The sequence below is a fragment of the Dermacentor silvarum genome, chromosome 1 (genome assembly GCF_013339745.2).
Source record: "Dermacentor silvarum isolate Dsil-2018 chromosome 1, BIME_Dsil_1.4, whole genome shotgun sequence".
Classification (NCBI taxonomy): Eukaryota; Metazoa; Arthropoda; class Arachnida; order Ixodida; family Ixodidae; genus Dermacentor; species Dermacentor silvarum.
The window spans coordinates 320,202,245-320,213,633 of NC_051154.1; the positions used below are offsets into that span (position 1 = coordinate 320,202,245).

An 11,389-nucleotide genomic window follows, 5' to 3' on the forward strand; every position below is an offset into this window, starting at 1 on the left:
AAGTTGCAGGCATAACTTGGGACCAGCTAGCGCAAGATAGGGGCAATTGCAGACGGCTGGGAGAGGCCTTCATCCTGCAGTGGACATAAAATAATAGGTTGATGATGACGACGATGATCCTTTTTCTGAGTGCGACCGCACTGTGGCAGTGTTGAGCCCACGGGTGGTCATGATGTGTGGTGAGTGAGAAAAATGGATGTTTGGCTTTGAAAAGAGAGAGCAGCAGTTTTGTGCGAGTGAAAGCGCCGGCACACCAGGCATATAGTGACCATTAAATGACAAAGAAGTGTAACGCAAAGTCGTGGTTTATAATCACAATGGCGCACTAAATTGTAACTTTAAATGAACAATAGTGTTAATGTTTGTTATATATGCATTATACATGAACTATAAAAGACTGTGGACTTCGTATAGGTGTAAGCAAGGTTAATACAGCGAAAGATTCAAGTAGAGACACAGAAGCAAATAGGAACAATGCAACGAGATGTCACTGCTAGGATGCTTAAACAGATGTTGCAAGATGTTTTAGTCATTAAAGATAAGCGGGAAATATAAACACTTAGACACGTTCGAGAGTGGGTGTGCTGGCTGCTGTCGGGTCTGTCTATATTCGCATATAATTGTTCTTCCTGCCTGGGCTACACTGACTGGCGCTTCTAGTTTCCATGAACGCTTTGTCCATCCGTGTTAATTTACAAGCAGCACAACTGTCAGGGGATAGAAAAGCAGTGCGGGCTCTAAGTCAAAGAGGTAAAGATACACATGTAGTTGTGTCCTCAGCTAAGAATAAGTACGCCCTTAGTGTGCGGGCTTTATGACAGTGTCAGTTTTCACCACAGCGTGGTTGCATAAAACAGGCTCTTTTCTTTTACATTTGTTTGTTGTTTTATGCACGGTGTAAGAAAACGTATTTAGGCGCTAACACTCCGCTCGAAGACGTGACCACACATTGTTAGTCGCTCCTCGTATACATTCCTTCAAAAAACGACAGGTAGCGGCTGCCTGTAGCACAGCGAACACGATGTGGTCGTGCACGCTCTCTGTCGTGGCGGGCGGCGAATGTCGACACCTAAACTATCCTTACACCATGGCTCTATGCCCTGCGCGGTACTGAGCGCCATTCACAATTGCAGGTAACAGGCAGTAACATCTTTTTTGTACATCCCTTGTAAAAACATTTTCGACTTGATGGACTCTTGTTTATCAAGCGGGAGGTGCCGTATTACCGTCTCGCGTTATTAAGGAGTACCTACTTGCAGAGCACTGGTAGTGCGCTCTAGAATGTGGCTCGGATCTGGCGAGGAAATCGCCGGCAGCACAACAGCAACAATACAGAAATGTTAGAAGAATGCGCGAATAATTGATTTGGCTGTGAGATTCCATTAGCGCATGTCGTATTTATTCATTCATCCCTTTCAGGCATCTTTCCTCAAAACTAAGCGCTTGTTTCGTCATCTCTTCAGAAACACACGACATTCGCGCTCACTGCCCTGGGGATTAATAGTGTCTGTAGTTGGTTGTTCAGTTGTGTGTTGCTTTTGTGAATGTTCCCAGTTGCAGTCCATCATACATACAACTGACATCGTAAAAATGTCTCTCTTGTTTTTCAGTTCTATAGCTTACACGTGATCTTTCAATGTAGAATCTTTTTATTTGTTCTTAAAACTGTCCCTAGTCCCTAAGTTACTCTGTATTGGCGCTATTAACGACGTTCTAGCCGATGCTGTAAAGTAAAGAAGCGTATTAATAAGCATCCAGACGTCACAGTTAAACTGCGTTATTTTGACTCATTTACGGGTGTTGCGGCTCGAGGTGGCGTTTGGGCCAAGAATCCACCAAGCCTATTGATGAATACATCCGATAGTAGGAAATGGTAAAATGGTTTAATTAACACTATTTACACTGGCCCCTGGTACGGAAGCCCACTCCATCAGGAGCATATTCAACGTCTGAGTTCGTATCAGGTCACGTCAACACCTCCCGCACTGCACCACCGGTCTCCGCTTTTAATCCTTTCGTCTTCCCTATGAGACTCGACTGCGGAAACTGCTGACCGTGGTGCGGCCAACCAGAGGGGTTGTATTGTTCACCGAACTCCGCCTCTACTGTTGCATCCTCGCCTTCGCATTTGCTGCCACTGCGGGGTCATCTGGGAAACCGACATCGTTGTCGTTCCCACGGTAGTAATTCCTCGAAGTTGGACTCTCGACTCAATTCGGTCAACTCGTCATGGCCGGTGTCGGGCTCTGTCGCCGTCTGGGCGACGCTGATGAAAAGGGCTGCCTCGGGGCAACACCAAAGGATTCCCACTCCCGATTTGGGACGCTTGTCTGCCCGCCACCGTCGGTGTCGAGCACGGTCGCCGTCTGGGCGATGCTGACAAAACGGGCTGCCTTGTGGGGAACGTACAAGGTATACGCTGGCCCAGGTTGATACGTAATAGACTCCTCCGCCACCAAGAGATTCGGCCTGAGGGTGACCAGCTGTCAGGTTACCCGAAGCGTCGAGGTGATGGCTGAGAACCCGTTGCAGCTGGGGTCCCAGCACTCGCGTCTTGCGGCCTTCTTCCTAGGCAAACACAAGCACGCACACACACTCTCTAGTCGGTGTGCCCGAGCGACACGCCTACCGGACGGTATGATCCCCGCATCACTTTTCAAAATTATACCACTCTCTCTGTCTCTCTCCCTTTCTCTCGTGGTCAGCCCTCGGCAAGTCAAAATTTAGTTGCCTATCTTATTAACTTCGATAGCGACACGTACAAAACACGTTTATTTGTTTAAAACAAAACCTTGAATCGTTGTTTAAAATCCCCGGCTCAAACCGTCTGCCTTCTTATTCTGGATCCCTTTCCTATTTTTCTCCATGAAGTCCTATTCCAGCAACATGAGACTCCATCTGAGCAGTCTCAGATTTTTTTTCTTTTTGACATCTGCCTCAGGCAGGCAAGATGACAATTGTCGCTCTCGACCTTGAATTTAGCTTTTGAAATGCCCATCTCGCGGTGTCAATTTTCGACACAAGTACAGCACGGCATGCTCTTCACCGCTTTCATTAAGTTGGGCAAGGACAACACCTAGACTATGGCGACCGGTGTCACACGGGAGAATTAATTCTCTGCGAAAGTCTGGCGAGTCAAGCACAGGCCGTGAAGTCAAAGCTTCCTTCTCAAAATACTCCACATATTCCGAATTCGGCCTCTCAAAGTTTCCACTTCCGTGCGATTCACGCACTAATATTTCCGTTCTCTTGTCCACAAACGACACGCATTAAAGACATCACCTTAAAAGGGAAACTCTTGCGTAAATTACGTGCTCGAAACTACACGAAGACTTGAGCTTATTTCTCAAATTCTTCTGCGTACGTTCTAAGCGCTACTCAAGACGCTGTTGTCTTTAGTATACACGTGCGAGACACGCACCAACGCATTACCTATCTAGGTCCGAGCAAGACACGATTTAAAGGAATGGTCCTAACACTTTCTAAAATTGTGCAGTTAAACATCGGCTCCTCCAAATAACGTGTCGTATGATCAAAGAAAAAAAATCTCGCGAACACTTTCGAAAAGTTCACATATCGTCAAGCGCGCCACTACAGGCTTCAAACAACTAACCTGGAATCGATGTTGCAAGCGTACCTCACACAAAATGAATTCTATCGGCTTAAAAATTGTCCCCTTTCCTGAATTTCTTTCGGGGAAATCGGAAAGATGTCCTCCTCCGGCTTAATTATGTCCCCGGAGCTAGCTATTTCATCTGCTTCTTTTATTTACACTTTTATCGTCGCAAGTCAGAGCTTGACTATCTGCCTGAATTTCGGTCGGAGAAATCGGAACGATTTCTTCCTCTGGCTTAACTACATCTCCGGCGCCAGCTTTCTCATCCTCATTCCGTTCCCTTTGTTGAACGTCATTAGGGCTTTCCCTCTCTTGCTCAACAGGAATACCGAAATGCCGGAGTACTTCACTCTTAGCTTTATCGTAATTGCTGAAGTCTTCATCGGAAATGCGAGCTAAGCAACAGCACACATTACCGGGTAACACTCCCAGTAAACTAAATGGCCAAAAGTCACGGTCGAGCTGTATATCTGTGCAGACCTGCTCGAAAAGGGCCAGAAAACATTCAATGTTTTCACCTTCCTTAAAATTGCGCAGATTAATCCGCGCCTGTTGAACTTGAAGCCGCTGGATTTCCCGTCGCATCTCTTCCATCTGAATTTCGTGCTCCTTCTATCCCTCCTTTCTTTATTACTCGCGTTCTTTTCTCTCGCGATCCTTCCTTTCCGCCCTTTATTTTCTCTCGCGCTCCTTCGCTTCCGCCCTTTCTTTCCTCTCGGGACGTATCTTTTCCGTGGCATACGTGAGCTCATCTTCCTCGAAACCCACTTCGTTAATCGCAGTACGAATTTCGGGCTGTCTCAACTTATGGCTAATATCCATACCAAGCTCTGCTGCTAACAGCAACAGCTTTTCTTTCTTTAACACTGTGATATCCATGCTTTTCGAGAGCTGACTACAATTTCCCCTGTATTCACCGCACACCCAGTGGCGCTCAATCACAGCTAATTGCCTGACAGAACCCTGTCCTTATCGTCCGGCAAAACGTAGTCGCTCAAGCACTCACACAACCTCGAGCTTGTGAAGGCCCTGTCTCCCGGAGCCAGGTTCCCAGGTCCGCCGATCCCAGATCGCGAGGGCTGCCACCTTCTGCTGCTCTTTTCAGTTTGCTCGAGTTGTCAAAGACTCTACGGCGTTACTGCGATGGTTGTGCCTTCCTGAGCCACGAAGGATTCTGCTGATCCCGGATCCACAGAAGTCGCTCTTCCGTCCGCCGTTTACCTCGAGCTTGCGAAGGCCGTGTCTCCCGGAGCCACGTTCCCTGGTCGGCCGATCCCAGATCGTGAGGTCTGCCACCTTCAGCTGCTCTTCCTTGAAGTTTACTCGAGTCGTCGAAGACTCCACGGCGTTACTGCAACGGTTGTGCCTCCCTGAGCCACGAAGACGAGTTCTGCTGATTTCGGATCCACAGAAGTCGCTCTTCCGTCCGCCGTTTAGCTCGAGCTCGCGAAGGCCGTGTCTCCCGGAGCCACCTTCCCAGGTCCGCCGATCCCAGATCGTGAGGCCTGCCACCTTCTGCTGCTCCTCATTCCGGTTTCCTCGAGTCGTCAAAGACTCCACGCCATTTCTCGAGCTTGTGAAGGTTCCAAGATCCGCCGATCCCAGATCATGAGGACTGCCTTTTCATCTCACCGCTGCCAACCAGTTTGTTGTGGCTCGTGGTAGCGTTTGGGCCAAGAATCCACCAAGCCCATCGATCAACACATCCGATAGTAGGAAATAGGAAAATGGTTTAATTTACATTATTTACACTGGCCCCTGGTACGGAAGCTCACTCCATCAGGAGCATATTCAACGTCTGAGTTCGTATCAGGTCACGTCAACACCTCCCGCACTGCACCACCGGTCTCCGCTTTTAATCCTTTCGCCTTCCCTATGAGACTCGACTGCGGAAACTGCTGACCTTGGTGCGGCCAATCAGATGGGTTGTATTGTTCACCGAACTCCGCCTCTACTGTTGCATCCTCGCCCTCGCATTTTCTGCCACTGCATGGTCATCTGGGAAACCAAGATTGTTATCGTTCCCATGGTAGTAATTCCTCGAAGTTGGAATCTCGCCTCAATCTGGCCAACTCGTCATGGGGGGTGTCGGGCTCTGTCGCCGTCAGGACGACGCTGATAAAAGGGGCTGCCTCGGGGCAACACCAAAGGATGCCTACTCCCGATTTGGGACGCTTATCTGCCCGCCACCGTCGGTGTCGAGCACGGTCGCCGTCTGGGCGACGCTGACAAAACGGGCTGCCTTGTGGGGAGCGTACAAGTTATACGCTGGCCCAGATTGATAAGTAACACGGGGTGATAATTTTTAAGTTTTAAGGAAAATACATATGTGTGGCGCGCTCCCGACCGCCCGCTCTGTTACTACTGCGGAGAAGCGGGTCACGTCTACCGCCGATGTCAATACCGTGAGATGGGACTAGAAACTTAGCCGTAAACGCGTCGCGTCCACGGGAAGGCGAACGACCACGAGACATCGCTGAATATTTGGCAGCAACTGAGTGGAGCCGGCACCAGGATGATACCTGTCACCGCAGCGCCGACCATACACTGGGCCAACCCGTGGCTGGTCCGTTGGGCCATATCCGGAAAACTAAAAGCAGCAACCGAGGCAGGTTGCGGGTGCTGTTCGTCGAAATGACGAAGATCCTCGGCCGCCGATGAAGGCACCGAAAAGGCGATCTCTACGACGTAGCGACGATACAACGCCCCAACGAAGCCTCGTATCCAAGAAAACGTCACTTAAAGAAGACCTGGTGATACGATGTAACACCGTTGGGACAACGCGAAGCAGCTATGATCTGACGTCGCAACCTAACTGTAATGCAAGGCAAAGGACCAGCGACCTCGAAGTGTTTCTCTATGCCCACGCAGTCACCGCTTTAGTTTACACGGAAGAAGACTGCTCCATCATGAGTGGACTTTTCGCCGCCAAGTTGAAGAAAGTTAGGACAGCATGTGAAGACCCTCAAATGCGGATACTGCGGATACTGCCTTACTGCGGTTATAACGCCTACTGGAATGTGCACGGCAATAGTTACAGTACATGACCGGATCTACCCGGCGACGTTTATTATCCTGCATGCAACAGTGCTCACGAGGTGTCACACCTGGCATTGACTTCCTGAACCAACACGATGCAATCATTGACGTTCAAGTCGATACCGCTATCCTAATGCCAAGCAACACCGCCCGAGAGCTCTCTGAATCACTGTGCGTTGAGAGTGCTAGAAGATCAAGTCACAATGCCACCTCGCGCCAACATCATGATTTCCATCTGCCCGGAAGCAACCGCAGTCATAGAAGCCATCGTCGAGAGCGACCAACACCTGTTGCTAGATCGAGAATACGGTGCCGTAAGAGAAATCACGCAATTGCGCTGAGGTGACGCGCAAGTAATGGTGACGAACTTAAGCCATATAATCTCCTGAACAAGGGCACGATGACCGCATACATGGAAGTAGTTACATCAGTCAGCGATGCGTCTGTCCTTCCGGATTCTGGCGAACTTACAATGACCTGTGTTCCTGAACCAGTTTTCGATATTAATCCGACGCTTCCCGGGCATAAGGAAGAACAGCTCGAGACTCTCCTCCAGTCACACAACGACAAATTTTCGTCGTCATCAAGGATTCGACAAACACCAGATTCTAAGCATCGCATAATAACCGAAGAATGTGCTCGACCACTCTGTCAGAGTCCGTACAGAGTTTCGACGCGCGAACGAGAAGCCATAACTGAAGAAAAAACAGCGTAAAAGAGACGAAGACGAAAAGAAGACAGGCACAACACCCGGGCCCTGTAGTCTGTTGTGCCCGTCTGTTGTACCTATGTTCTTTTCGTCCTCATCTCTTTTGAGCTGTTTTTTTTATTCAAGTATGTTACACCAACTCGCCCACATCAAGTTCCTGCTGATTCAGATTTCTTCTACACTGGGCTCTTTCCCGTCTTCACAAGTTGAACGCATGACCCTTCGCTACTTGCATCAACCTCATCGCAATCAACTCGTGTCAGTCGCGGGTAGTGTCACACTACCTAAAACAAGCTATGGTTGCTCACGAAGTTCAAGTTTTTCTTGGTAGCCTGGAACCTTCATGGGGACACCTCAAAAGGATGTACAGAATAATGAAATCTGAGAAAGGGCGGCAAGTATGAAGGTACAACGACTAGCTATGGCAAAAATAAAAAAAAATACCTACTTGCTTCGCTGCAAATGACGTCGAAATACGATAGCCTTCTTTCTGCCGCCCCTGATACGTAACGCACATGTAATAAAGCAAAACCACGGCCCCCGGGAGGGTTTCAACTACCAATCTTTCGGTTAACAGCCGAACGCGCCACGGAGGCGAGTCTTGTGCTTGGCTTAACCTCTTGTGCTCGTGAATGTCATACAACGCACACGTAAGAAAAACGACCGCCCCCTGGAGAGCTTGAACCTCCAACATTTCGCTTAACAGCCGAACGCGCTAGCCGATTGCGCCACGGAGGCGATACGCGTGCTGCGATTTACCTCTTGTGCCCGTGATGTCATACAACGCACATGTAAAAAAAAAGGAAAACCACCGTCCCCGGGAGGGCTTGAACCTCCAACGTTTCGGTTAACAGCCGAATGCGCTACCCGATTGCGCCACGGAGGCTTTTTTTCTTTATTACCGGTTTTCAGAACAATACATATACAGATATACAATACACGAATTCAATCTTTGAATTCCACACAAACTGTGACGTCATGAGAAATGTCGCTGCACGTTCCAATGTGGAGCTTAGTTAAAATTGTTTGATCGTCGCTAACTGATCAAGGATAGCTAACAAGTGTGGTGGCTCTGTTTGGGTTTTTAAGACTTCGCGGACACGAATGATATTTTCAATGAAATATTCCCTGGCTGGTCTAGGATTCACCTCCTCATTTCTAACAGCCATCCTAGTCTTCCACACGCTGTGCATGCAGAGGAGCATCACCATGTCACAAGGCACGCCCTCTGGCTCGGTCACCGGCAAAAACCTAATACCAAATGTGGTTAAAGGGAAGTCCTTCTTAATTGTACGCTGGAGAATGTCCCACAGGAATGCTGAATCCTAGCAGTCTAGGAAGATGTGCTCTATTGTTTCAGGCTTTCGACAAATGATGCAGTTAACGCCCCAGGAAAGGAAGAATCCCTTTTGTTGGAGCCACGACTTGACAGGGAGCGTGCCAGTGTGCAATCAAAAAATGATTTAGAAGTCGCCTTCACAGGCATCTTTTTCACCCGTTTCAATACGTCCTTTTCGAGGCCTAAATTATACAGAGCTCGGTACACAGGCACTGGGCACATAATATCTACTAGACCTTTATACAATCGTTTTCGTTTTGCAGTATGCAAGTAATCTACTGAAAAATGTGCACTGAGAAGGCGATAAGCATTCACCACCTCAATCCAGAAACCTTTAATCGCTACTTTAGGCCCAGCATGAGACGTCACAATGTAATCAGGCAAAGCATCACACAATCGCCATTGAACTACACACCGCAGGAAACCGTCGCTTTGGTCGCGAAGGAAACTAAATCTAGCAACTACCTGCTTCAGGAATAAATTAGAAAGTCCCAAGCCCCGTTTGCGCAATGGTTGGAAGAAATTTAACCGAGTTGAACGCTCCCAAGACGATCCCCACACATAGACAGCGAAAATTCGGTGCAACTTTTGCACGCTTACTCTGGACATACAGGGAACTTGCAATAAGTAGAACACTTTTGCTACCAAAAACAAATTGCAAATGGTTGCACCTCCGAACATAGACAGGTTGTGGCCACCCCACTTTACCGTCTGTGCTCTGAGAATTTCTATTTGATCTGCCCCGCAGGGGCGTCTGCGTGAGCAGGCGTTTGGTGTGCTGCGACACCACGGACCCGAGCACAAGAGGGTTGGACCCTCCCGCGTGTCGCCGTGCGCGGCTTAGCCGTGTCTGGGGAAAGGGGGATCCTGGAGGTTGAGCCGATGCCGGGTGTTTGGACCTTTAAGGCCCCCCGGCAGAGGCAACACACCTCTTCGGCCTCTGCTTCACATAGACGGCACCTCCAGACTGACCCACCTGGAGGAAATCGGCAGTCGCCTTTTCCTGTCCCCCTCTTCAATCTTTTGTCTTTCTCTCTCACTTTTCCATCTGTCCTGTCTTCTAGTCACTTCTTCTCACTTCCGAATTTCTGGGCGGCAAGGGTTAACCTGGTGTAGCTATCCAACCTTGGGTATTTTATATTAGGTTATAGCGGCGATGCATGGCTGGCGTCTGCAAGCATTCCATCCTTGTAGCGTCCCCTTGTTGGGCTCGGTGGTGGGTGGCTACCATCGCCGCCGAATTTAGCAATTTCATATGGCAAATCCTTTTACCCCACTTCCTGATCGCTCCCTGAAAAGGGGGCGCACCGATGACACTTTCAACTTTTTCATGAAACCCAAACAAATATTTCCCAAGTACCATGTCATTCATAGCCAACACGAAACGAAGACAGTCTGTACTATATCTCCATTTGTCGTAGCAAAATGCCTGACAGAAGCAATCGGCCCAGGTTACAAGGTAACTAAGATGGGAAGCGGAGACCTGCTTCTGGAAGTGCGTGATAAACCCCAGTATAACAAATTGTCTAAACTTGTTGCATTTGGTGACATCCCCGTCTCAGTGGGCCCTCACAGGTCAATGAACACTGTACGTGGTGTCATCTCGGATGACGACCTTCTAGAACTCAGCGAAAGCGAGCTGTTGGATGGATGGCAAGACCAAAACGTAGTAAAGGTTCAAAGAATTAAGTTAAGGCGTGACGACAAGGAAATTCCCACAAAGCATGTAATTATCACGTTTGGAACAAGTGACCTTCCAGATTCAATCGAGACGGGATATTATAAGCTCCGTGTACGACCGTACATACCCAATCCGCGCCGATGCTTCAAGTGTCAGCGTTTTGGGCATGGGTCTCAGAGCTGCCGAGGGCGCGCTACTTGTGCAAAATGTGCTTCTAAAGAACACGCCTCAGATAACTGCACTTCCACAACCCATTGTGCCAACTGTGACGGAGACCACCCCGCCTATTCGCGATCGTGCCCGTCATGGAAGAAAGAAAAAGAAATATTACAGCTCAAAGTCAAGCTAAACATTTCCTTTCCAGAGGCGCGCAAGCGTTTTTCTGTCCACAACCAGTCCAGTCCTTCCTACACCGATGTGGCGCGCCGGGGGGCAGCGTCACATCCTGCGGCGGCTGCCCGAGTCACACAGAGTGTGACAGCGGTGACACCATCAGCCCCCCTGGCAGGAGCAGCCAGTGCTGTTCCGCCCCCTACATCGCAGGGCCAGCAGTCCTCCGGGCCTGCCGGTCCCAGGGCCACTGCTCGTGCAGACCGGCCCCAAAAACCCCCTAGTGTGCCCGCGGAGCGGGCAGCAGCCAGCGCCTCTGACGAGGCAATGGATGCAATCATCACTACTCCGGCGTCCCAGGCGCCGAAGGAACGGCGTAGCTCCATGGAGCGCGTCGGGAGAAAAGAAAAATCCCGTATTACGGGGCCTGGAAAGGTCTCGTGAACTAACTTCTATCTTTCTGTACACACATCACTAACTTTTTTTCCATTATGGATACCCAAGTATTACAATGGAACGTGAGAGGACTTCTACGTAATCTTGACGATGTTAAAGAACTCCTCCGCAAATTCAGTCCAAAGGTGATGTGTGTACAAGAAACACACCTAAAATTAACACAGACGAACTTTTTAAGGCAATATGTCACTTTCCGCAAAGACCGCGACGACGCTCTCG

The 11,389-nt window shown here is 49.2% G+C and overlaps 1 non-coding gene across 1 annotated transcript; it reads right to left on the reverse strand.

Moving 5' to 3' along the window:
• Positions 1 to 8,176: 8,176 nt before the first annotated feature.
• On the reverse strand, positions 8,177 to 8,250 carry Trnan-guu (transfer RNA asparagine (anticodon GUU)). The gene has a single exon. It is a non-coding gene; the product is annotated as a tRNA-Asn (tRNA).
• Positions 8,251 to 11,389: the final 3,139 nt, after the last annotated feature.